Source organism: Meleagris gallopavo, chromosome 8 (genome assembly GCF_000146605.3).
Source record: "Meleagris gallopavo isolate NT-WF06-2002-E0010 breed Aviagen turkey brand Nicholas breeding stock chromosome 8, Turkey_5.1, whole genome shotgun sequence".
NCBI lineage: Eukaryota > Metazoa > Chordata > Aves > Galliformes > Phasianidae > Meleagris > Meleagris gallopavo.
This window is the reverse complement of record NC_015018.2, coordinates 20,662,980-20,688,834: the sequence shown is the minus strand read 5'-3', so window position 1 is coordinate 20,688,834 and position 25,855 is coordinate 20,662,980. Positions and strand designations below refer to the sequence as shown.

Genomic DNA, 25,855 nt, shown 5'->3' with positions numbered 1-25,855 from the left:
TTTTCTTCTTTTAGCTCAAGAGTGAATCCTTCATCTCCTTTGACTTACCTGTCAGACACTCTTCCACTTAAGCCTTTGTATCTGTCATTGTAAAGAGGTGGTGTGAAAATGAGAGGCACTGTAGGGGGTGAAGACACATACCAGTACCAGGGACAAGAAAAAGCAATGGTAGACTTTTAACATTTATTTCACTGTGCTAATTATACTTAATTCTTGTTTTCAGGAGATATGAATGGGCTGTGCAAAGTGCTCCATCAGAGCTCCCTGTCTCCTGTACAAGAGATCGGAATTGTGCTGTCTGATCTTTGTTCCTCTCCCAGTAGATAATCAAACCATCCTTCTTCTTACACTTCTTAAACTTACTGAAAAATAAAATCTGTTGAAGAATATCTAGACATTTTTGGGCAGTTAAATTATGGCATTTAATATAAGTTATACAATAAACTGGTTTGCTATTTCTTGACTAAAATACTCCAGGTCAATAGAGCAAAATGTTTTTCTTTTGTAGAAAAAGCTACATATTTTATGGCTGTGACTAGGCAGATGCCAATATTATATAATCTATGGCATTTTATATAGTGAAATGCAGTATTTAAAGCTGTTTACAAATACCAATTAATTCATTAGCAAACGTGAAATGCATCTGTGTAGTTAAATAAATTTATCAGGTGGACAAGCAAACTGGAAGCAAAGCAACTTCCCTAACATCACAGACTAGTAGAGAACTAAACTGTGCAGCCTGCAACACCAAGCTCAATTGTTTTATTCTTTCAACTCAATTCAGATAGAATATTTCTTTCCTTTAAAGAAATCTACAATAATTTCTGGAAAGAATTCTCTATCTTTAATATTGAATCTAGACAATGTATTTTCTAGTATTGTCATTAAAAATGTCAAAATTTTAATGCAGTCTAGAGTTTTCAACAACAAAAAATGTCATTGTAATCAGATTTTGGAATTTTGAAATAAACACATTTCTCACAGTAATTATTTTCGATACTCAGAATATCCATTCTAGGAATTTTCATTTTAATTAAATTGGCCAGACTTTTTAGTTGAATGCATGAGTAAGGTGGAAGCTTCTGTTTAAGAACTAGCCTGTAAACAGCAAATTCTGAGAAGAAGCCACTGTATAGTGTAAAAAGTATGAGACATTAAAATCAATAAAGACCTGAAGAGCTCACTTCCATCGCTTATCTAAAATTAAGATCTGATACAAGTAAAACATCTTACCAGTCAAAATGTGATCATTTCTGACTAAATACCAAGCACAATTCATGAGAGGGAGGAAGAACCTTTAAAAAAAAAAAAAAAAGTTTACAGAAAACCATCAAGAGAAAATACCATGTCTAATGCAATGGTACCAAGGACCTACATAACTCTTAGGCTCCTATGGAAGAGCAATGGCACACAACTATCAGTCATTTTTGGAATACAGCCAGTGAAAAAATTCAGAAACTTCCTCAGGACAGAACTGGAGAAAATGAATCCAAACAAGCAATAGAAAAATAAACTGTTTGCAGTTTGAAGTGCAGCTTTGAGAATTTATGACACTTATTATTTTATTTATCAAGAGATTATGTCCCTTTCTTTCCTAAAAGCAGAAACATTGAGTACATCGACTACCCCACAAGTGTGGTAAAAAAACATGACAGGGTCAGAGACTTGCAGTTCTGAGGCTCACAAGCCCACATACCCAAAGGTGGAAAAGATCCCCAAATCTGCTCAAGTTTAATGATGAATCCCTCCTGCCAGATAAAAAAGGGATTTCTGAACAATGGTTAACTTGGCAGTAAAACCTAGTTGGACACGTAGCTCACCTGTCAGAACACTTCAGTCAACAGCCAAAAGCTTAGGTTTTATTTCCAGGTAGGTCATGACTCGTTTTATAGCTTAGTACCTCATGTATACTCAAAACAAGGGGAAAAGAAAAAAAAAGGAAAACAGCCGACTGCTATAAATATCATGTTATATCAAGCAAATACAGACCAGTTTGATTTGATTTTTCTGACTCTACTTGGCATAACTGAATGGAAAGAAGAAATCAAAATGGCTTAGTGAGCAAAAGAACCAGTATCAGGTAAGAGGGGAAAAGAAGAAATGCAAGTGAAAAGGGATTATGAAGAGGCTAACTTATGAGTGAGTCCCCATCTCCACTTGCACACAGGATTGCTATTGCTACCTAATTAGACTAATTACACCGCTGAGGAATGTGTGATATGAGGTGGACGACTGGTCTTGTAATTCAGTTCTAAACTGGTAGTAGCCCTTTGGAATTTTAGAGATTTGGAAGAATGAGTAGATTTCTGAAACAGCTGAGCTACAGCTAGGCTGAAAGCATTTAGAGCTAAATCTGAAAAAAAATCCAATAAAATCCAACCATCTAAAAAAATAAAAAGAAAGAAAAGAATAAAAAGGATCGGTTCTGTCAGCTTTGAAAGGGCATAAGGATCTTCAAAGCTCTCACTCACAGCAGCAGGAAGTAATGTCATTTGTCATGGTCCAACTAGTTACTGCTTCATAGCAAGCAATAAAGACAATTGAGCCAGTGCTGCTGGAATAACACAGCATTTTTGTTTAGAAAGGTGTTATCAACCTGAATATCTGTGTTAAAAAATTTAGTAGGGTGTGGGCAAGTCACAAACACTTTTTTATAATTATGACAAAGAAAAATAATCTCACTGAATCCTACTGCATAACTACTCAGACTTTTTCTTGTGTTCTGGAGTGCTCTAGATGTCAATTTGTAACTAGATATGCCTCTTAATTTATAATGTTTTATGCTAAGCATCAGAAATCCACTATCTAGGATGAACTGAGTCTTCATGCAAATCAAACAGCTTTTCATTCTACCCAGTAAAAATGCCAAGTTTAACCTGAAGACATTTCGAAATTTTGGCCTTCTTTTTTTAAACATTTAAATCCGTATCAGTTTCACGTATAGAATATATAATACTTAAGTTTGTGCATTCGCTATGAAGAGCAGTCTTCTGAATGTTCTGTCATAACTAAGCTACTATGGACAACTGGGTAGAATTGTTCTTAAAATAGCATTGGGGGTGTGTGTGTGTGCCAGGGGGAAGGAAAGGTTGGGGAGGGGAAAGAACAGTTCCATGTGGGGATTTAACACATCTAAGCTAATAGGATGCAACAAACCCAGATCACACACTCTCTTTGTCTACAAACACTGCAGCTTTCAGGAGACCAGTAACAGGTTTAGAGAAATAATTTTCCTCTAACTAAAATTATAGCTGATAGTACTCAAAATTCCAGACTAGGAAATGCTTACGTATGTATTTGAAATGAACTTAGAAGCAGTACTTGCATGCCACCACAGCTCCTAATTATCTGCACAGGTGAAAAAGGAAAGAAAAATTAATTCTTTTCACTCCCCTGATTGTGCTGCATGAGCTGCAGAGTGACTGACAAAAGTAGAAGGCCACCCAGAAACGCAATAGAACACAACAGCTAAGTAAAAATGGATGGATTTACACCTCAAGCAGGAGTACCCTTCCAGCTGGAGGTTAGTGCTTTCCAGTCCACCATCATGGCTTTGGAGGAGATGGCAAAGAGTGTTGTTTGAGGAGTACACACAGCCCAAGAACAGAAAAGCCCCACATGGCTCAAAGCTTAGGACTTTGCAAAAGCACTCTTCCACCTCCTGTTCCTGAATACAACCAGTGGCATAGATCAAAGAGCTACTACATCTAGCTGCATCACAAGGCAGTCCTAAAAAGTGGCGCCCAACCTCCTGCAGTGAAGAGACTAGGCCAGCCTGTGACCCATTCTACACTGAGCAGAAGGCAACCAGCACTGAAAATGTGCTTCTGACACAAAATTTTTTTTTCCTGAAGCTAACAACCATATTCTGGAATTCTGCGTAATCTACAAGAGTAAAATTAACCTTCTACTGCAGACAATGTGATCCTCTAATTAGTCTATTCCAATATATAAATACACTTAAAGGCCAAAGTCACACCGTGACCAGTGAGACAAGAAAATGTAGAAACTAGAAAATTAGTTGTAATGATGAGAGTGAGGAATTTTTGGCTACACTAAGTATTCTCCTCTAAATACATTCTTTCAACCAGAAAAAATTTGCAAGGATTACAGGTGTTTCTTGAGGGAAAAAAAAACAACCCAACAGAACAACAACAACAAAAAAAAACCCCACAGTATTTTAACTTACTCAGGTTAGGAACTGACCTTGCCAGCCTACACTGGGCCACAGAATGTAGACTTATTTCTGCAAATAGGGAACACTTCACTACTGCTGTTCATTGGCGCTTCTGCAAGAGTGGACCACTATGAAACGGAGAATTACAAATTGTTCCTCACTTCTCAAGTTTATGAGTTTTTGTACATTTGCTTTCCGTCTTAGAGATAGACAATATTCTTATCATCAGTCAGCGTGTAAAGTTATTTTGTCAATGTTGCCAAACATAGCAGGGAATTACAAATAAGGAAACATACCCAGTTGATTTTCATGTCAAGAAGCACAAAGCCAACTTCATAAGCAAAATTTAGCAGTGATTCCAAATGCAGTCATAAACAACCCATGCAGCTAGTCCTTTTCACTCAACTCAGATAGTTTAGGAAATTAAGACTTTCACAATTAATAACTAGCCCTCTTGCATACTGTGATGAATGGTGTAGTGTTGGTTTTATTTTTGGAGGTGGAGGGTGGGTGGGTTGGGAGGAAACTAATTGAATTAAATTTACATCTGAATTTTTCTACAGTTTATAGAACATTCTGATGCAGGTAGGCAGTTCAATAAAGGACAGCAAGGGCACCTATGTTAACAATTACAGCATTTCAGCTCAAAACAGAATAATGTTTTGTTGTTACTACCATAGTTAACATCTGATTTTCAAAACACAAAAGAGAGAGTCAGAGCATTTCCAGATGTGGTAAAAACATACAAAAGAATAGAACTTCCCCTCCAGATTATTCCAAACAGCCCCAGATCATACAATCTGTGCCTCTTCTGAGGTCCACTACACAGAAGCAAAGCCATAAACTTCATAGCAAGAACAAAAGCACAAAGTGTTGAAGCCATGCTGGCCTTCAGCCAGTTCTTTTAGTGGAGTTTTAAAACACAGGACTTTCACTCAGGAGTTAACACTCCCATGCTGCATATATCTGTGCTTTCTATGGGATAAAGAAATGAGGAAAAGAAAACTACTGTGGTGGTTTTTTTTGTTTTTTTTTTTTGTCTTTTTACTTTCCAGTCCTCAAAGGTCACCTCTTCTCCAGACATCACTACCTAGCACTTAAAAACACTTTCTCAAGTCTGAGAAGTCAGAATGATAAGCCAAGTAGAGATTTACACAGTTTTCTCAATTCATTCTCTGCAGATACCAGGGTCAAGGCAGGCTATTGAAGTCAGTGCAGGCTACAGAACAACCACCTTACTGGAAAACTACAGTACTACAGTCAAGATGTATGGTGTCAACTCTATCTTCACAGGGTCAACAGGAACAAAGTTAAAAGAGAAATTGCGTAGAACAAATTACATTAACAAAGTTATAAAGTCATGAAATATAAGCAGCACCTTTTTTGCCCACTCACTTAGGAACTGCTAGTTTAGTGACATACTGAAAAAAAATGAAGCTAAGAGGAAAATAATGAGCTCATCAAAACTGAGGAATCCCCATGGAGTACATAGCAAGAGACTGGATATTGCTTTACAGAACAATATCTCATTGCAGCGAGGCGTGATGAAGAGCGTGACACAGCCTAACACAGTGGGTGAAAAGCTGGTTGCTTCATGTAAAAGGATCCAAGCATAACAGAGAAAATAGGACTAGAAAACTGTTAGAGGAACTTCAGGAACTGCCTCTCTTTCATCACTGTCAAAATCAGAGATATTTTTCCCCAATTATAGTGAGAAAACACGCTTTGAAGGCTTTTTTCTGTGATTTGAAAAATGTGTGTGTGTGTGTGTGTGTATGGAGACATGCTCAAAGTAGTTATAAAAAGAATCTCTAAATATATATTTGTTTTTACTCCCATAGATGTATGTCAAACTTTAATTACCTAAAAAGCTAATAAATTCACTTATTACATACAGTTAAGAGCTAGGCAAGTATCACAATTAAAAATAATAAGTTTCTCTAACTACAACTGCACATCTGACTTTCCTAGCTGAATTAGGATGCTTAACACAACATCATGTTAATCAGTGATAGGATATACCATAGGTGACAAAAAAATCAGGCAAGGACTAGTATAACGTGCTGCATGTTGCTGTCAGCTTTATTTCATATTAGATATTACAACAAGTAGAATCTCTTCCACAGAATGAATACTACAGGGTCTCCCCTGCTCTTATAATTGGTGCAGAGAACAGAAAATTGAAATTTAAACCAGGTACTTCATTTCTCAGTATATCTGGGCTGTTTCTTTATGGATGATTCTATATACTTTATTACTAGACAGAACACTTAGTGCTGTGTTAAAATAAGAGAAGCCTATTTCAGGTGAAATTTTTCCCTGAATTCTAATGAGACAGACTATTATTTCTAACCACATTTTATTTTTATTGCAAAAAGGAACATCCACTGTTTGCAGCTCACTGACCAACTTGCTAGCAATAGGAACAATTTTTATTACAGAAGTCAACTTTTTAAAAAATATTTTCAGGAACATCTTGGACATTAAGATAAAATAAATGTTGTGCAATTATATATTTTAAATTTAGAAATACGTAAGATAATTGTACACAATTCAGTACATGGAAACTCAAAAAAGGTCCAGTTTATCAGATCTGATTTGACAGGTTACAAAACATTTCTATGTCATTTGGTGATACCATATGGCTCTTTCTGTCCTTAGTGTTTTTTCTCTTTTGTGGTAAATCAATTTTTTTAATTAACATGGCTAAAAGATAATGACGTTTATAAGCCAGCAATTTGGCTTTTTTCTCAGTGCAAGCACATACATATTTCTTGCCTTTTCCAAGACTGTGCATTTGAATCTGGACCTTTAGACAAGTAGGCAACACAGTTAAATATGAAAACTATGAACTTGCATCCCTAACTATTACAAAAGGACATTCATTAGAAAGGTATGTCACATTAATGAACAGCACAGTTCATGCCACCCTCATGGAAACATTATCAGCAACAGCAGTCCCACAGAGCCTCAGAATTTGTTGTCACTTTGGAATGTAGAATCAAATTAGCAAAGCTGGGCTCAAACAATGAGATTCTGTAAGGTTTTTAAACATCTCAGACAGAAATTCGATTAAGATTAATTCAAGCCAAGCAAGCAATTTTAGAGGCGTTGGAAGCAATTTCCTTTCACATCATGGTTGTGTGCTGCTTACATGAATGTCAGGAGAAAAACGTGCTAAGTTATGAGAGACGAGATCTTACCATAGGGTCATAACTATATCATGTGCCTTGTAAGTTTAGTTTACATAATAATAATACAGTAACAAAACTTGTAAGGAAAAATAGAAAATATTAATCATGCGTCATAAATAATTGACTCTAGAGACAGGGTATTTCAAATACCACAATCACATCTTCGAGCTGGTTTATGTCATCAGCTTTTAAAGGTGAGTCCTCTTCAAAGAATTTGCTGGATGAATAAGATTTAATCTAATGCCATTTTAGAAAAATGATAGGAGTGCTCATCAAATTATTAGTGCACTGGAAAAGCATTTTGAATCTAAATCCTTCACCACTTTCATTTATTTTATGATGTTGAAAAGGTTATCCTTCAAAAACTGTCAACCAATTCATATAAAAGATTTAATGTTTTAAGGACAGATAAGAGGAAAACATGTCATTGTATCTTTGAAAGAAGATGGATTTTAACAACTGTAAAATTATCATTTTTCAGAATATAGAAAAAGAATACATGGGCTTTTCATTGCATTCTCAGCTCAACACAGGCAGGCTAAATCAGTGTAATTATTTTCTAGACAAAAAAAGTTCAGGGAAAAAAGAAACTGAGGTTTTGTTTTGGGGTCTTTTTTTGTTTGTTTGTTTGTTTTATTTGAAATAATCTTGTGAATATGAATCTAACAATGATTTTCATCCATTTTCAAATTATATATCCCCAAAGTTGCATCCCCTCCAATACAGAGGCAAACTCCTGTACTAACAAATTCTTTGATTTTCTTAGTCATCATTCACAGATCTTTTTATACTATAGGTGGACCAAAATAAAGAAAAATAAAGCTGATAAACCTAACAGCTCATCAGTCCTTCCTAATTGGATGTAAAAGCCTTACTTCTCATACAAGTTTTAAGCAAAAACAAACAGCCACAGAAAGAAATACAGCTAAGAAAATGAACGTATGAAACTTAGAGATGTATTAATGACAAATATAAAAAAAAAAATCCAAAGACATCCCAAAACATGCTAATAGTAAAGCCATACAAGTTGGTTTGTATGTGACTTTGTATAAGGACCAGCAAAGATGTAACAGAAGAAATATTCTACTTCACCTGCATCATGAAAAGCAAGTGGCTAATATACACCTTAATCAGGATATGATGTTGGGATTGCAGGTTACTTGCTCCAGTTTGCAGTGGTTGAGAAATTACAAAGTAATTTGTTATAAACTCAAGCAATTTAAAATCTTCTTCACCACAGGCACAGCTGAAGTAAGAAATTACTATGGGTAATGATTTCTTCATTTTTCACTCCAGAGAGATCACATTCTGCTTCTACTCTCTTTGATCCCAGTCTGACATACAGCAAGCAGTAGATTCTTTTTACCGTCAAATGATACTGTTAGCAATATTTTTAACTAAACACTGTCTTTGCAGTATAAAAATTAAACTCTTATCATTTTGTAGGTCTTGTCCTAGGCTTTAGAACTCAACATTCACTGTGAATCCACACAGAATTTTTTGAACCAGCAAACAGAAAACAAACAAACAAACAAACTCCACAAACGTAGTACAAGAATTGTAACTGTACAGATTTTTGCATACCTAAGATTCACAGTTGTGGAAGAAACATATTGGTCATATTCTTCCCAATTTACTCTTTGGCCTAATGAAGAATGAGTTTTTGACACAAGTAACATTTTAAACAAGAGAAAAAGGACTTTGTTCCTCAGCTGTTCGACATATCTTGCTCACAACCCAGGGTCAAAGCGCTGCTTGGATCTGAGCTATGACGTTACTGTATCTATATGAGACCAAAAGGAATTTGGAAGTTTTTCTTCCACCTACAATGCTACATTTTTCCAAGTATATCTCTCTGTAATACCTCAGTCACTTACAACTTAGTCTTCTCCTACTCTCTCCCTCGGGTATGGCAAAATTTAGCTTTCAAAGTATAGAGACATGTAAACAAGTCCAAATTCTGATGCTAAAACTAAGAACAGGTAGGTAAAATTAAATGATTCATGATACACTGGACAAAATTATCACATGGGTCCTGCTGCCTTCCATGGTATCATGACAAGGCTAAGAAAATGAGAGTAGCAAATATAGGATGTGAATGTAACTGCAATGCGATAGACACTAGTTATAGGTTACTAGCTGTTCAGGCAGTGTTTAAAGTGAGCAATGTTATAAACAGGTGAACAGCAAATTTATGGGCATAATGAACATAGAAGTAGGAGGGTTCAGGATCAGGGAAAATTCATAATTTAAAAATAACTTGAATTAATGTACTCGTATTCAATCAGTCAACTGAAATAGATAAACATATTTTATTGAACTCCATTTGTCTTCTAGTTTGTGGTTTTTATACACTGCTTCAACATCTTTTTATTTCTCAAGAATATTACCACTTTTTAAGCCATGTTAGTAATAGTCACCACCTTCAGCAGCTCTGGGCCCTCTTCTCTGTATGAGTTTTTCCTTTCATTTCCACAGAGCAAAGTAATACAGCAAGGCAAAATACAAGCAGTAAAAACTCAGAATGAAAGTGCAATTAATTAGAGTGCATCCTTAATTAATTAACAGGAAGCATGAATGATAATCTTTCTCAAACACCTGATGGTTATACGCTTCTGAAAATGAAATCAAATAACAAGAGTTATAGTAATAGAAATAATAACAGAAATTTTCCAGAGGAAATTTTAATACTAATGAATCCATGGGAAATACATTAGCTTTATACCGTGGAGAACAATCCAAGTATGAAGGATAGGGAGTTCCTAACAGAGAATTTACCAGTTCTGGATTTCTAAACATCCCCCTTCACCAAATTCGGTGAGCTCACTGCTGTAGAATCATTTTCACCATTCTGATCATTCTGCTTGTCCTTCTGACTACATTGTTTTTGAAATAACAGGAGCAGAACAGTCAACAGTGACCGAGTTGAGGCATGGATTTATAATCTATCATCATTATATTCTAAGTTTTGTACTCTTAATTCTTTTTTAGCAATTTTTGTGAGTGTGTGTGAATACTGAACTGACATTTTCATGGAACTACACTAATACCAAATTCTCCCTCCTGCATATAGCACATTGAACCTTATGAATCAATAGATGTTACAGCTGTACTCTTTAATAAAGTCATCCAAGGGGAAAAGGAAAAAAAAAAACAACAAAAAAAACAAGATGAGCAGCATTGCCTCTACCTATTTCTTTTCAGTAAAACAGTACATAGGGCCAGAAACACATTTTTGAGAGAAAAGCAACTGTACAACATGGAAATAAGGGGTTCTGAATTAAGTGGTTATTCAGTTGGGTAAAATAAATACCTTTTTAAAAAGTCTGTTTTTGCATAAACATCAAATTTGATTAAAGATTAAATATCATTATCTGGTTTCAATCTCCTAAACTCTCCTTAGAGATTTACTGGTGTGGAAAAGCAGCTAGTATACAGTTTCGATATTTCTATGCCTGGCAAAACAGCAGAATAGCTTCAAGCATGGAGCAACTAAGACTTCAGAGATTGCAGCTGAGTCATCTGTGAGATAAATTATATGTAATATGTAGCAGAAATCAGTTTCCATTTGGAAACATGATGAGAAATCAACATGAATATCACTTTTCTAATCATGCAAAATTGCCAGGTTGATTTTCAAGTCATTATCCCTGTAATCAGATAAAATTTTTCAAAATCAAATTGTTCCCATTTGCAGTCTTTTGATCATACCCTGTCTAGACTACTCCAACAATACATTCCACTAAGATTAAATGTTTGCACCATCTGCACTGAAAATGAAGGGGGAAAACAGTGTTTTTAATAACATCACCTTTCACAATCTTCCAAAAAACTCAGCTTTACTACAAACACTGGGAAATATTCTTCAGAAGTGAGTTTATTTATTCATTTGTATTTGAAGCACAGACTTCCCTTGTCACTGAGATAAGCAGTTTCTAGTTTTATGTGGAGAAAATTTTGTCTCCAGCATAAAGTGATTCAGACAAAGCCCGCAAAGAACACTGCTTCAAATATCTTGAACTTGAAAACAAAATCTCCCAACTGCTTTTGTTTCTGAAAAGTTTTTAAATGATGCCACACATCAGTAGCTTTTGATGCTAGTTTGAGTGAACTGAAAACCATTTCTTCTGTGGCCTGCACAGATTGATTGTTTTGACACGGCAAATTATAAAAGACAGTAAGAATAATATTTTGAAAGATCAAATTTGTTTACAAATTTTAGTTGACTTTTTCCTCTGCCAATGTAATAACATTATTTGTTGGAAAAAAAAAAAAGCTTTATTTTAAAATTGTTTCAGACCCTTCAAAGAATGGATTTAGCAGACGTGATTACACCCTATGTAAGCATAAATCTCTCTCCAAGGAAGAAGACAAGGAAAGAAGCGTAGGTCAGATAAATGCACATAGTTTGTGAATCAGAGATGATAAAGTTGGGGGCATGCAAGAATCAAGCCTGCATATCAAAACTTAATCTTATTGTTCAGTTCTATACACAAGTCAGAACTAGAATTCAAATATTCAGCTTTATTCTGAGCATAGCCTAAAATGAAATGACAACTGATTTCTGCCATTAGGAATAAAATCTCATAAAAGAATTAGATGTACCCTAGCAATCACTATTTTTAGATCTGGTCCTAAACAGATGTCTGTATTATTCTTCCAGGGATAAAGCTGATGCGAGACTTTGATTAAGACTCAGGTTGTCAACAGGCTTATTAAGAAGTTAGGTGAGATTCATATTCTGCATATAATTTAATATACTGTGGTAAAAAATTTTGAACGATGTATGTGAAATGAGAACCAAATTTCTTGTATGTATATACAGATAACCTCTCCTATCTAGGATTAATATTTTTATATTATTTATATGCTTTATATATATTATATATATAAAATATATAACATATATTATTATGTTTGTATTAATATACAGAGCATTAACAAAAATGTCAGAATGTAATGTGTTAAAATTTCTAGCCACATACAACTCTAAATGTGTTACTGAAAATCACAACATTTGTCTTTCCATCTTTCATGATCAAAGCTGTGATTTTCTCTGTATGTTCAGCAGCAAATTGCACTGTTTTGAAACTAATAAAGTCAGCAACACTTTGCTATCTTTGGTATTACAGAAGGAATACTAAAAATACTAACAGTAAGTAAACACAGTCATCTGTCCTAATGCAAGTGAATTCTGTTATTATATTCACCATTTTTAGAGAGAAGGCTTAATCCTTGGAAGTTTTGAGTAACGTGGATTTAATATCTGCAGATTTCAAAGAATAAAATCTGTCTAATTAAGGATATGATTAACCATGTTCCCATCTGTTTCAGCGAACAGTAAAATTATATACAAGTTTGTAACAAGAACAGTACACCAAGAACTTCACCTAACTTGAGAAACAAGTATTCTCAACCATATCCTAAAATTACCTATTTCTAATGATACATCTAACTTTGAAATAGACTATTTTAAGTAATCTCCAGATATAAGCTTCCAAGAAAATTAGAGCAACTATATTTTAGGTATTGGCTGATAAACTTCTGGGGCACTTTCAGAAAAAAAAAAAGAAAAACAACAGTTTCTGAATCAAACATTGGGATTAAGTAGTGAAAGGTAAAAAGCAAGTGACGAAATGTAGACTTCTGACCTCTCTACAGCATAGCTCCACAGCTTGCAATTGCCAAGGATTCCAACCTTCAGTTCTGGTGAGTTGGTGGATATCATTTCATAAGAAGCAATTTCTAAACTTTTCTGTTAGAGTTCTAAATATTCTATTGCAACATTCCCCATTCCTCAGAAGATTGCACTTTCCCATATAGTCAGAAACAAACTTCAGAGTCTCTGATAATCAGACCTTCACTTATTGACCTCCATAAAGAAGAAGAAAAAGTCAGTAAAGATGTAAAACAGTCTCTCAAAACAGCATTTGTGTGGGTTACATCAGCAAAATCAAGCAGCCCATTTTTGATCACAGAAGGTTCTCGCTATATGATTCTCCTGAATCATCTTAAATTAGTTTTTCAAATGAAACTTTATCCAGAAGCCCATACCTTTATAAGTGTCAATTCAAACTGACATTGCATATCTCCTTATCAAATTTTCAGTAAAAATCGTTGGTTTTTCAGCTTCTCTCTTCTGCCTCTATCTTATGAATAATTAATTTTTCCTTCCAACCAAGGAAGACTGGTTTTAAAGTTCCACATGAAAAAATACTTGCTTAAGAATGCATCACATTGCTCTGTGTTTCACTGTTTTTAATCATACACCAGAGATAATACCATTTACTCAAATTTTACTCACATATTAAGTTGCTTCAGAAGTTCTGCACATGGTTACTGATTCCATAGGCACTCATTTTGGTGGAAAGTTCTGTTGATGAGAGGAGGATTGGCTGGCATATGCAGAGGAAACCTTGCCTGCTGATATAAAGAAAATTTAAAGAAACCAATCCCCAGCAACTGGGAATGGTAACTGCCAAGAGAGAAAGAGGAATTTTCCATTATAAGATGTTTGCTTTCTTAGACTTAATCAGCATTAGTAATGAAGTAAATAAATAGAAGCATAAAGTTTGGTATCTTAATGAAAAGAGTGGAAAAAATATTTAATTTACTGATGCTGATATTATGCGGAAGACATAATCACAAACTGATAATGAAGAATGTAAAATAGCACTAAGGTTACAGAGATATGAATGCTGAGACATCTCAGCCTTACACAATAAGTCCAAGCAGAGGAGAAAGTATGAGCCCAAGCATGAGGGAGAAGAAAACAGCCTTTCCTTGGAAGAAGAAAAGCTGTTTGGGCAAAGAATAAAAAAATAATTTCCTGACAGAGTCACATTATTTCTTTTCATTCAGAAGAATTTTTTCCCCCATTTTTTTAAAATATTTTCTATCTGATTTCAGAATTATCCAACAAATACCTTTGTAGCTTAGTTTCTTCATAAAGAAGTTAGAAAGAAAATACCTTAAAAATTCTTAAAACAAGTGAAGACATCTACATAAATTCTTCACCAGAAATGAGCTCAAAATAAGTTCTGAAAACTCTACATCATTGTGAGGCATCACATGCAGTTCTTTTTGTCATTTATTGGATGCAACTGGCAATTCATCTCTTTTCTGAAAATTATATGCTCCATAAATATTTAATGCCATGATAATTATGTAATTCTTATTTGTCTGATAATGGTTATCATGTACATAGGTATTATTTTCCTGCACACTGTAGGATAATTTTAACAACCCAGCATGCCTTGATCAGCAAAAGAAATACATGGGGATTTATATATACTTATATACATCCATAATACTGTTCCTCTCAAAACAGAACAGCCTAAATTATCACATCTGTTGCTAGCTAAGTTTCTAAACAAAGCAGCAAACCATGCTATTTTTTTTCAATATAAATGAGCATTCTAATTTTGTTAAAAATTGCTCTTGAAAATGAATGTTTCAATATCAAAGAAGTTTTGCAGTTAGTACTTCACACATAAAGCAGGTGAATTCCCATAGAAAGATTTCATTATTCTCTTAATTTCTACTGAGAGTCACAGAGGTGCCCTTTTCTTTGTCTTTCACAAACAATTAACCTTTTGCCGTGTATGCAATTGGCTCAGAGCAATCCTAAGAGGCTCAGAAAATAATTTACAGCAGAAACTGTACAAAGTTAATTAGTATTACTCTAAGAAGGTTACTCATATATTATCAAACTCAGGAAGTGGTCTGGATGACCCTCATGGAACTTGAAGCTACAGCTGAATCATGTTGACATCACTGCAAAGTATTGCTGAGAACTCTCAAGTACCAATACAGGTCTTGCAGCCAAGGTCAATTTAAGTTTAAACAGTACAACATACTTCTGAATGTATGGTGAGAAGTAGGCAAAGTAAACTATTCTATTATTCATTTCTTATGCTGGAAAAGAAAGAAAGAAATATTGTACTTCCACTTTGTTAGCCAAGAACTCCATTTCTTGATCTCTTTCTTACAGACCATTCACTGTGTTTTTACAGATTCCTTCTGTCTAAAATTAGGTAGCCATCAGAATTAATTATCAGCATGTATGACTCCAACTGAAGAATCAAGACACAGAGAGCAAAGCCTCTTGTATGCTCAGAAATCCAGAAAGGGAGCACTCAATGTGCTTATTAAATCACTCAAAGTGTACATCATTAGATGTCCAAATACCTATCTGGTTACCATTGAAAGCTTACCGGCTATTAATGGTCATTCAGCATGTCTTTTCGGTACCCATGGCAAGTGTGAGTACCAGCCAAATATATAGAATCCAAGCTTGTGTGCTTTACATATTCATTTAAATTTAACTGACAAATTGACATATGAAGTTTACTTGTATTTGTCATACACGGACATACTTTGAAAGTTGCTGACTACTTAGAAGCAACCTAGAAATTTAAAACTCATCTCCAGGGCTTATCACTTGGCTCCACAGGGCTCCACCCAGACCACAGTATCCCTAAAAAGGGGACTTATTTTAGGGTAAAACCTATACAGGATACCTTCAAACCTGTCTTAGCATCACATGGAACCACTTGGCTTCCACGCACAGGTGCAGTTTATCTAGAAGGGCTGAAGGAGCAGCAGGTTCCACAGAAGGAGCCAGCTCCTTCCAAGGGCTCCATCAGAAGAGGAGTGGCCAGGAGGGACAGAAAGGTGATTGTCCCTCTCTACTCTGCTCTTGTGAGGCCCCATCTGGAGTACTACATCCAGGTCTGGAGCCCCCAGTACAAGAAAGACAGAGAGCTGTTGGAGAGGGTCCAGAGGAGAGCCACAAAGATGATCAGGGGGCTGGAGCACCTCCCCTACAAGGACAGGCTGAGGGAGCTGGGCTTGTTCAGCCTGGAGAAAAGAAGGCTGCTGCAGGGTGACGTCATTGCAGCATTTCAATACCTAAAGGGAGCCTATAAACAGGAAAGGAACCAAGTCTTTGAAAGACAGGACAAGGAAAGCAGGACAAGGGGAAATGGTTTTAAGTTGAGGGAGGGAGATTTAGGTTGGATGTCAGGGGGAAGTTCTTTACTCTGAGAGTGGTGAGGTATTGGAACAGGCTCCCCAGAGAGGTTGTGGATACCCCATCCCTAGAAGTGTTCAAGGTCAGGCTGGATGGGACCCTGGGCAGCCTGGCCTAGTATTAAAAGGGAAGGCTTGTGGCCCTGCCTGTGGCAGGGGGGTTGAGGAATTCATGATCCTTGAGGTCCCTTCCAACCTGGGCCATTCTTTGAGAAGTACCTTCGTTGTAGGGTGTTCCCAACCTGGCACATAGGAGTGACAAAGCAGCCCGAGGGCACAGGCAGGCATTTCTCCACAGTGGAAAACACAGGAGACCCCAACAGGCCTTGGCATGCACAAACAGACAAAGTAATAAGCACTGCAACACATCACCGTAGATTTTACAATAAACATAGATACCTGCTTGAAAAGACTTTTGTTCTTGGAACCAGGATTTATTGAGCAAAGTTCTCTGGCCCTTGTTGAAAAAAGGTCAGCCTGTGCAATCCCAGTAGCCTCCTTTTGGCTCTTTAGTCCATCAGTCTACAAAGTCTAATTAAACTTAAATGTGTGATGAAGTGAATATGGGCAGCTGGCCAAAACATCTCTATAGATAGCCATATGAATTACTGTCATCTAGTGAACAATCTCTCAGTGTTGAACAGAGTCTCTTAGAGCATTTCTGCAACTGCCTTCGTGTCTCAAAAATCACTTAAAGTATAGTTTAAATAACATCTACTATAAACATTGTCAAGCTAAGTTAGTTGTAAGTAAGTTGTTCCTTACTGGAAAGTAAAAGGGAGCAATATGTGGTTACAGAAAAACTCAACAGACTTGCCATGTTAAGTTACTGCTTAAGAGAAAGAATTAAGCTCTTCTTAAAAAAAAAAATCTGAACCTTTGGAGATTTCTTTTCCAGGTCTCTCCTGAGGGTTTTTTTGTTGTTTGTTTTGTTTTTTTTAGTATAATAAGTTCATGGTTTTTTTCCTTTACCCAGTTTCAAACCTAAGAGGAAAAGGTGCTTTTAAAAGTTAAAACTCTGATTCTAATGTAAGACTAGAACTCCACTAAAGCTTAAAAGCAACTAAGAAAAAATACAGTATATAAATGAAGGAAAATCCAACATAAAAAGCTTTTGTTTTTTAAATATAGCAAAGCATGGTAGAAGAACAGAAAAGAGCATGTGAAAGAAAATTGAGGCTCAGAAAAAGTGGAAGAAAAGCAGATAAATTAGGTTTTGCATATGCAGACAACCTAGAACAAGTTGGAGGTATTTGCCTCTGGAAAGGTATAATTTCTTTTTTGCTAGAAAGCTGCTCGCTTGCTGATCTCTGGAAAAATATGGACATTTTAGCAACAAAAGTAAATGGTTCATCAGCTTGAGTTTAATGAACACCTAAAACAGCAACCAGCTCTAAACTCCATTTTTCTGGATTCAGATGTCACTCTTTGTTTAGCCAGTGTGCCAGCACATCAATGGCAGAGATTGGCTAGTTGCAATAAATTATATTGACAAACAATGTTGGATGAGTTTAGAGGTATCTGTTCAGATTTTAGAATAAATGATTCAGGGACCAACGAATGGTCTGCTGAAAGTTAGATTAAGAAGTCCCACAGATTCAGGTGACTTTAGCTGTAGTCCTAGGGCTCCTACCATTTACAATTTGTCCTTGGACCTACCATCCCTCTGGCATACGACCTGGCTTAGCATAGTAAATGAGTCTTTGCATGCATCCATATATTTTAAATTGAAAGTCAGTGCCTAATTTATGCATTTTGGTGATTTATATATATGTTGAGTTTGAAACCTGCCTGTTTGGTTTGCTATTCTGAGCAATACATCATTGCAGATAAGTTCATAACTAACAAAAATACTGGCATTATGGTTGTGTGTGTTATGTATCCACCTAGGGATTTAGAATGGTTTTTAAGCTTCTCCATATTTGTTTCATGTTTATTTTTTACCACTCAATTATAGATTTATTTTACCTTGAAGAAAATACACGGTAAGCACAAATTTCATTTTACATAGTAACACAAGAAAAAGTATTATTTAATTGATATTAGGAAAAATCTCTTGAGGAAATAACCACGTTATTTTCTGGCAAAAAATCACACTACTGCTCTCTGTGGTCTGCATTTCTAATCCTTACGAAATCCTTGCAATGTCAATACAATTTTTTTAAATATTTATGAAAATACTCAAGCATGCTACAGAAAGTTTTGTTCCACTGCATTCCATCTTTCAATCCCTTCAGATTCAGTGGAATTAGATGCAAGGAAAGTATGTGGCAGACTTTCTAAATTACCTGTCAAAATGAGGAAAGGAGACATTAGAAGAAGAGCAAGAGACATGACAGGAAAGGACTGGATGCGTACTGTAGTCCTTGGAAAAAGATTGAGGCCAAACTTCAGAAATAATGATATGAATTAAGTATACATTAATAACATAAAGAACTGTCTTCCTATCTCCTTAAATCAAGGGTCAAAAATAACAATACATAAGAGCTGTTTGGGCGGAATTAACTTAAAAATTATTGAGAACTACAGAAACTAGAGTGCAAATGGATTCAACTAGACTAATTATTTAAAAACATGAGTTTACTTAAATTTCAAGCATTTTTCAAAGCAGATGTGATGAGTATTTTCTGTCACCCATTCATACAAATGCATTCCTGTGTAGTATGTACACACTTAAGCCATAGCTTGTGTGGTAACATGCTCATTTATGCACATTGCTACTAGAAGATTCTACAGAGAGACTGAAAATGAAAGCGCAGTTAGTATTAGGGACACCTTCAGCCATGTGACACAGGAAGAATTTACAGTTTTCCTAGAGTTTTACAAGCTTCTTTTCAAATTTCTATTTCATCCTACCTAAGCAAATTCTCACAAAGACAGAATTTGGGTTGGGGTATCAGTCTGCAAAGTGAATTTTCTGTAAATTCCCTAAAACCTCTTAGTTACAAGAAAGTTAATCAGTTTAAAGGCTATACAGTTTTTCAGGTTCTACTAGTATTTGAAAACTATGGACTCAGTTACTTGCCTAGTTGTGGTAACATTACAACTACTTTTTCTTTCCATTTATTAAATTTTTTCTTACTTGTGCGGAATTTTTTGAGCATTTTTTTCTTCCTAATTACAGCTGAAGTTACACTTACTCTTAGCACATATTAAATTCTATATCTACAATCTTTGAAAGTTATAAAAGCAACTAGATTATGTATAAAAACAAAACACCAATATTTCAACTCTTAACAATGCACAGATATTATGCAAAAGGTTATAAGCAGAAAGTCAGAGGCAATTTAAGCAAATACTTCCTTGCTCTTTATCTACTGTAAGATAGTTTCCAAGTAGCTACTTACATTGTAAAGTACCGCAAGAGAGCAGGTTGATCCAACATGTTCAAAGAACTGGAGCATTCATACTTGATATCTGACAGTATTTGTACCTCTCTAGTATTCTTCCAACCATTATCATCATCAATTCATTGTCTTCCTTCAAATGTGAAAGAATACATCTTTCATCTGTTTGCCAAGAAAATGTGTGATGCATTTAGAGTGTGATTTATAAGCTTAAAAAAGAGAGGCACTGAATAACCAAGCACGTATACATGCAGCAATACCATTTAATCAATTACATTATCCATTTTTATGATACACTTGTGAGTTATGTTCTTTTTGCATTTATAATTAGGAGGTAGAACAGATAGTGAAAGTTTAGTTTACAGATCTTAAAGTTTTAAAATACCCAGTGTTGCCAAGTGATCATTCACTGTAACAGGATATACATTTCATTAAGCTGTATTTTTGCCATGGTCTAATACACAAGATGGTAATGAAACTGTAAAAACATTGCATTCAAGGGTTTTGCTCTACCAGAATTCATTGTAATGGAATTTGAACATGGAGTGGAAGACTGGGGGTAGCTCCACAGGATTGTCATCTCTCATTTAAGTGTACTCTAAGGAATCATCACTGATTAACTGAGAGGATTTGTTCAAAGAAACTAGCACTGTTCTTAAAGGATATATATTTTACATACACACACACACACACACACACACTCTCTCTCTCTATATATATATATATAATAAATATATAGTAAATAAATAATCAGTCTTAATGGCTCATGCATGTTTCATTTGGAAGAATAAAGCAAAGGGAGAGCACTATGAAAAGGAGAAATACACCCAGTTCGTTAGTGGATGAAATAATTAAGGGTAGAACATACTGTTAATTGATCTTTTATAAGCTTGATGATAATTTACTCATCATTGAACAGCTCATTCCATGGTATGAAATAGAAATTCAAAGACAATACATACATTCTTAAAGCAAAACACTGTTCTTGCAATTGTTTATGTTGACCTTTTTCTGCTTTTTTTTTTTTTGTAAAACAGCAGTATGAAATTGAGTAATTTCACCTTATTTCCTCTTCTCAATCGTTCTTCACTAGTTTCTATTACATTCAGACTCTCTGAACACTTTAGTTTTAGGACTTACTTATATAAGAAAGCATATGTAAAGCAATTTTTGTATGAGTTTAAAGAATATCAGTCCATTCCAACTGGTTTCACTTGAAAGCAAACTCGTGATTCCATACATTTGTAGTTTGTGCTTGAGTGTAATACTAATGTGTTGGTCTAAGAGAGAGCTGGTAGAAGGGTGGAGATGTGAAATGTGTTGACTTACAAGAATTATTAGCAAACAAGACAAAAAGTATACCAAAGTAATTGCATGTTTATTTATTTCCCGGGGGCATGTCAGGGGAGGGGGTTGGATACATTTCCTTATAAATACTTCAGAAACATCCAATTGAAGTCTTGGAGTACCTTGAAAACAAACAATACACTTAAATGAATCCTCTTTTAAAATAAACTCCATTATATTTCCATTTACTAATGAACTGAGAAAGCCGCACATTTGGAGTAATAATACTTGCGAGCTTGCACTCTTTATTGTACAAAATTAGAAGATCAGACAGCAATTGTGGGAGGACATTAATTTCCATCTGAGGTAAGAATATACAGGATGAACAAATGCTTGGTCAGAAATTATAACAAATGATTAGTTAGAAAAAAATTCAAGATAGCTTCCATACATGCTAAAAATGAATTAAAAGTAATATTTTTCAATATTCTGTGGGAAGCTCCAAATTTGTGGTACTTCATATTAATGGAATTTGTGGAAGAAGTGTTCAGTATACTAGTATATTATTAAAAAGATTTTAGAGTAAAAATTTCTAGAACTGTGTAGCAAGAAATTCATAGATTTGACATAATCAAACTTCTCTTGGGCAATTATTTGGAATAAACAATTCTTAGAACCATTACAGAGATTTTTGAAAACTATTTTTTTAAACTAATGTTCAAAGTATTGTTCCATTTATTTTGTTTTCAGTCCCTTCACCTACAAAAGTAATGTTTTATTTGCTCTATAATTCTGAACAAGGAATCCTCTTGGAATGCAAAGCTAACAATGAGTTAAAGGTCACAAAATCCTTTATCTGCCTGGAACTATTTTCACGTTTTATTAGAAACCGTGCTACGGATCAGAGAGAGAAACAAAAGCTGGTTATCACTTGTAATGAATGAGATTCCCAGGAGCCTAGCAGCCATCCATTTCTACTCTCAGTAGTCCACCAGCTTTTAGCCGTCCAGGTTGTCACATACCTGAAAACTGATTCAAATTTAAATACTCACTGATCAATCATTGAACAGGCTTGATTTTCTCTAGGTGTAGGCTGAGAAGGAACATTGTAGGGAATATTTCCAACAGCATTATGTCAGCTGTTGGAAGCTTCTTAGATTTTTTTTTTTTCCCCCTTATGTAAGTTCTCACCCCACTGGATGAGAGCTGGAAACACACAGACAGTGTGATTGGTTGCTGTTCATTGCTTGGATATCTTTCTCATCTGGATATCAAAAGTATTTTTGAGAGGGAAAACTAGAATATTTGTCTCACAGAAAACTGCAGTGGGAGATTTAATTTGTGACAGTTCAGTTATCTGAGACAAGCTCTTCTGAGACCACTCATCCTTTTAAAAATTAATTAGCATTCTCCATGTGTCACACTAAACCCAAGTACCATCCTGCCTTCCATAAGCAGAGGTCTCAGGTTGCCATTCTATAAGAACAGAACAGATTCTTTCCAATTAAAAAAAAAAAAGAGAAAGAAAAGAAGTGCTTGCTCATAACTTTGATCTTACAACTCAGTGACAATGTTAGGGAACAAATCCCTTAATCTTACAGTAAAAGGATAAAAGAATTTGGAACTTCTCACAAGGGCAATGCCTGGCTTTTTGTTCCTGGCTTTTTGTTCTGGAGCACTAAAGGAAGATTCCTCTAAAGCAGCAAATACGATGCATTTAAACTACTCAAAAACTATGCAACAGAAGTGGCTCTTGAGACCAAAAATCTCTACTACTGATCCTAGCAGAATTTACTTAACAGAGAAACTGACTTTGCATTCTTTAAGTTTTAATTTGAAGTTATATGTATCAATGAACAATAATGTCACTGACAACATATATATACATATACACACATACACATACACATACACACACACACACACACACATATATACATATGCAAATAGTGGCTGCATCAGAAAAGTCTCAGTAATATGTCCCAAATAATTATTAGCCAAGTCAGAATTCATACTTTCTTGATGTTGCCTAGTTTGTCAAAGATAGGACTAACTTTCAAGATGTTTTCCCTGCCTTGCTGCCAGGTGGCATTGATCAATGGGTTATAGTACCATGCCTCAATTTCTTAAGCTATGTAATGAAAGTAATCATACCAGCTTATGCTGTAAAGAGCATTTAAGTATTAGCGAGCTTTTGGATGTTAGCTATTATCCTAAAAGTCCACTTGTTTAATCAGTTAAGTTTTGATAACTTCAGTGTCATTTAAAAGTTTGTTTTACTACAAATGAAAATATTCAAGAGTTCACAGCACTTATATCCAAGACAGATGTCAACAAGAAGTTTAGTCACATTGTTATGAAATATATAGCTGATGAAATAATAGGAGTTGGAAGGACAAGACAGTTAAGGCATGAATGGTGAGAAACTGAGAGGAAAGAGAATTCTAGAAGAAAACCAATAAGATATTAAATATTACATATTACAAGTTCATTGAGAATTCTTATTTTATGGCTTCTTTGAAAATGGCAGTGTTTAAGAAAATGGAATGAGAATGACCTTGTTTATAACTGATAAGCAAGTAGAAGGAAGTGGAATGTAAAGCAGAGAGAAGCAAATATGTATGTTTCAGAATTGTCAAGATTGTATCTTGTGAGCACCAGCTGAAAACAGTAATTTACCATACTGCAAGATCATTCCTTAATAGAAATACCCTATGCCTAATGGTTAAAATCATGAACCATAGCATTCTTACTGTGGGAAATACTAAATACCTTATATTATTTTAAATTTAACTACTGGCTTTGTTAAATACAGTTTGAATTTGTATGTAATATTCTTATCGCAGTAGCATAGTTTCTCCTAAATATCCTGGTACTGAATAGAGACTTATGTTCTGCTTTAATTGCTGCTGTTCTTTTTCTCCATCACTTGAAAATAACATACTGTATTATTTATGTTATATTCCTAGATTAAAAAGTTTTACAAACAACTAATCATTCTGCCCTTTTTCACATTTTAAGCATCCAAAAGTCTATTAAAATCATGATACCTTTAAAAAAAAAAAAAGTAAATTTTAAATATACTCTTGATACAAATCAAAATGGGTAGCAGCACTCCTGACTTCAGTGTTTGCTGTTGGTGTGATATCAAGAAACAGAACGTGCTGCCACATCTTTTTAATAAAAAGCAGCTCTTCACAAACCTTAGATAATCAGGATTTATGCATACCATAAATAATGCACTATTTTCAACTGCAGAATATAACTAGCATGAAAGATACAGAAAAATACTCCTCCATAACTTGAAGTAAGTTGTATAATGCTCATTAATTTCTCTGATCCTATTTTAACCACTAAAATTCATATTTGCAATGGAAGCTTCCTACACCTGTTTTGATTTTGCAATGTCATTTTTATCTGAAAGAGATTCGGAAAAAGAGGATTTTTGCAATCACATAAGAGGAGTTTACATCTGAGATAAAGCAGTTTGCACCATATTTAAATCTGTCCTACAATGCAAGAGAATTGCCCCACTGTGCTGTATATTGCTGCCCCGCCTCCCCCCCAGAAGAATAGACAGGCTGCTTGCTAGTAATACTGAGACCTGGAGAATCGCAGCCATAGATTTGATTCCTTAGCAGCCTTTCATTTACATGGCACTTTTATTTCTATTTAACTTCATAGCAACTTGCTGTCTTCAGGTCTTATTTACTAAAGCTTTATTTTTAAAACTTCCATCTCTCCAGCTTTTCTACATCCATTTTCCCCACTGTTGTCAGGCACATAAGACAACCCTTCATCACAGCCTGTCAATGTCAGCACCTTCACTCACTCCCAGGGGTGAGCAGCTTCCTGAAAATCCTATTACTGCCTCACTCTCCAAATCCCCTTTGTTTCTTGAGTTTTACTTCTTTGTATGTTTTCCTCTCATGCTTTTTTCCTTCATTTCATAGCCTGTCAAACAAGATTTCTGACAAATTCACAACTGAATTCTGTTTTGCATCTGCACTGCAGTCACTAACAACTTTTATTGTACATGTTCTCCAATGTTTCCTGCCAGATTCACAAAAGATAACTTCCATTAAATCTTATACCTACAATTTTGTTTTCTCAAGCCAAAATACTGCAGCAATCATTTATGAAACATTATGGTTGATATTTTTTAAACACCTTTATTTTTTGTCTCTTTAGATTTTGTTGACTGCCACTTTTTTTTTTGTTTACCATTAGCAGAATTTCTCAACTAAGAAGTCTCCTGTATTGCATAAGATTTTGACTAATCGTCTCTGCATCCAAAGGCCATATTTTAGTTGTTTCAGAATTGCGCACCTGAGGAAATAAGTAGATTTTACAATTATTCTAATTCTTTATACACTTGTGTCCTTTCAGTCATCACTGCACAGTAGGACTCTAATGAGCAGAAAAAGTACTGCCTTTTTCCTACAGTGCCTGTATTAGTCTTGTCTAGCTGCAATTTGCACACTGGTGGTCAGTTTCTGACCTTGGGCAGTTCTGGGACTTTTAATTTCCTACTAAGCATAAGCTCAGCTCTGATATCCCTCAGAGCACTCTCATCTTGGCCCAGCACTGCTCCCAATCTATATGCTGGCACTTAGAGACCAAATACTTTGGCAGTGTTTGCATACCACTGCATGGATGCTGATACTCAGCTATATCTTTATTTAACACCTTCTGTCCCTCAGGCATTTTTATTGTTCTCATATCGTTTTTCTTATCTTCACTACTGGAATGGTTGTAACACCTTCCATCTAAATTCAACAACAATTACCCCCCAAAAAGGGAGTAGGGGGAGGAAA

The 25,855-nt window shown here is 35.2% G+C and overlaps 1 long non-coding RNA gene across 2 annotated transcripts in view; it reads right to left on the bottom strand.

The window, feature by feature from the left end:
• Positions 1 to 14,186, bottom strand: part of LOC116216894 — an 86,356-nt gene extending 72,170 nt beyond the window's left edge. The window contains exons 1-2 of one of the 2 annotated variants that reach the window (XR_004160524.1): positions 13,676 to 14,186; positions 1,234 to 1,295 (exon numbers count right to left, since the gene is read on the bottom strand). This is a non-coding gene — a long non-coding RNA (uncharacterized LOC116216894). The remainder of the gene's footprint in view (positions 1 to 1,233; positions 1,296 to 13,675) is intronic. The other variant, XR_004160525.1, reaches the window with a different exon arrangement.
• Positions 14,187 to 25,855: the final 11,669 nt, after the last annotated feature.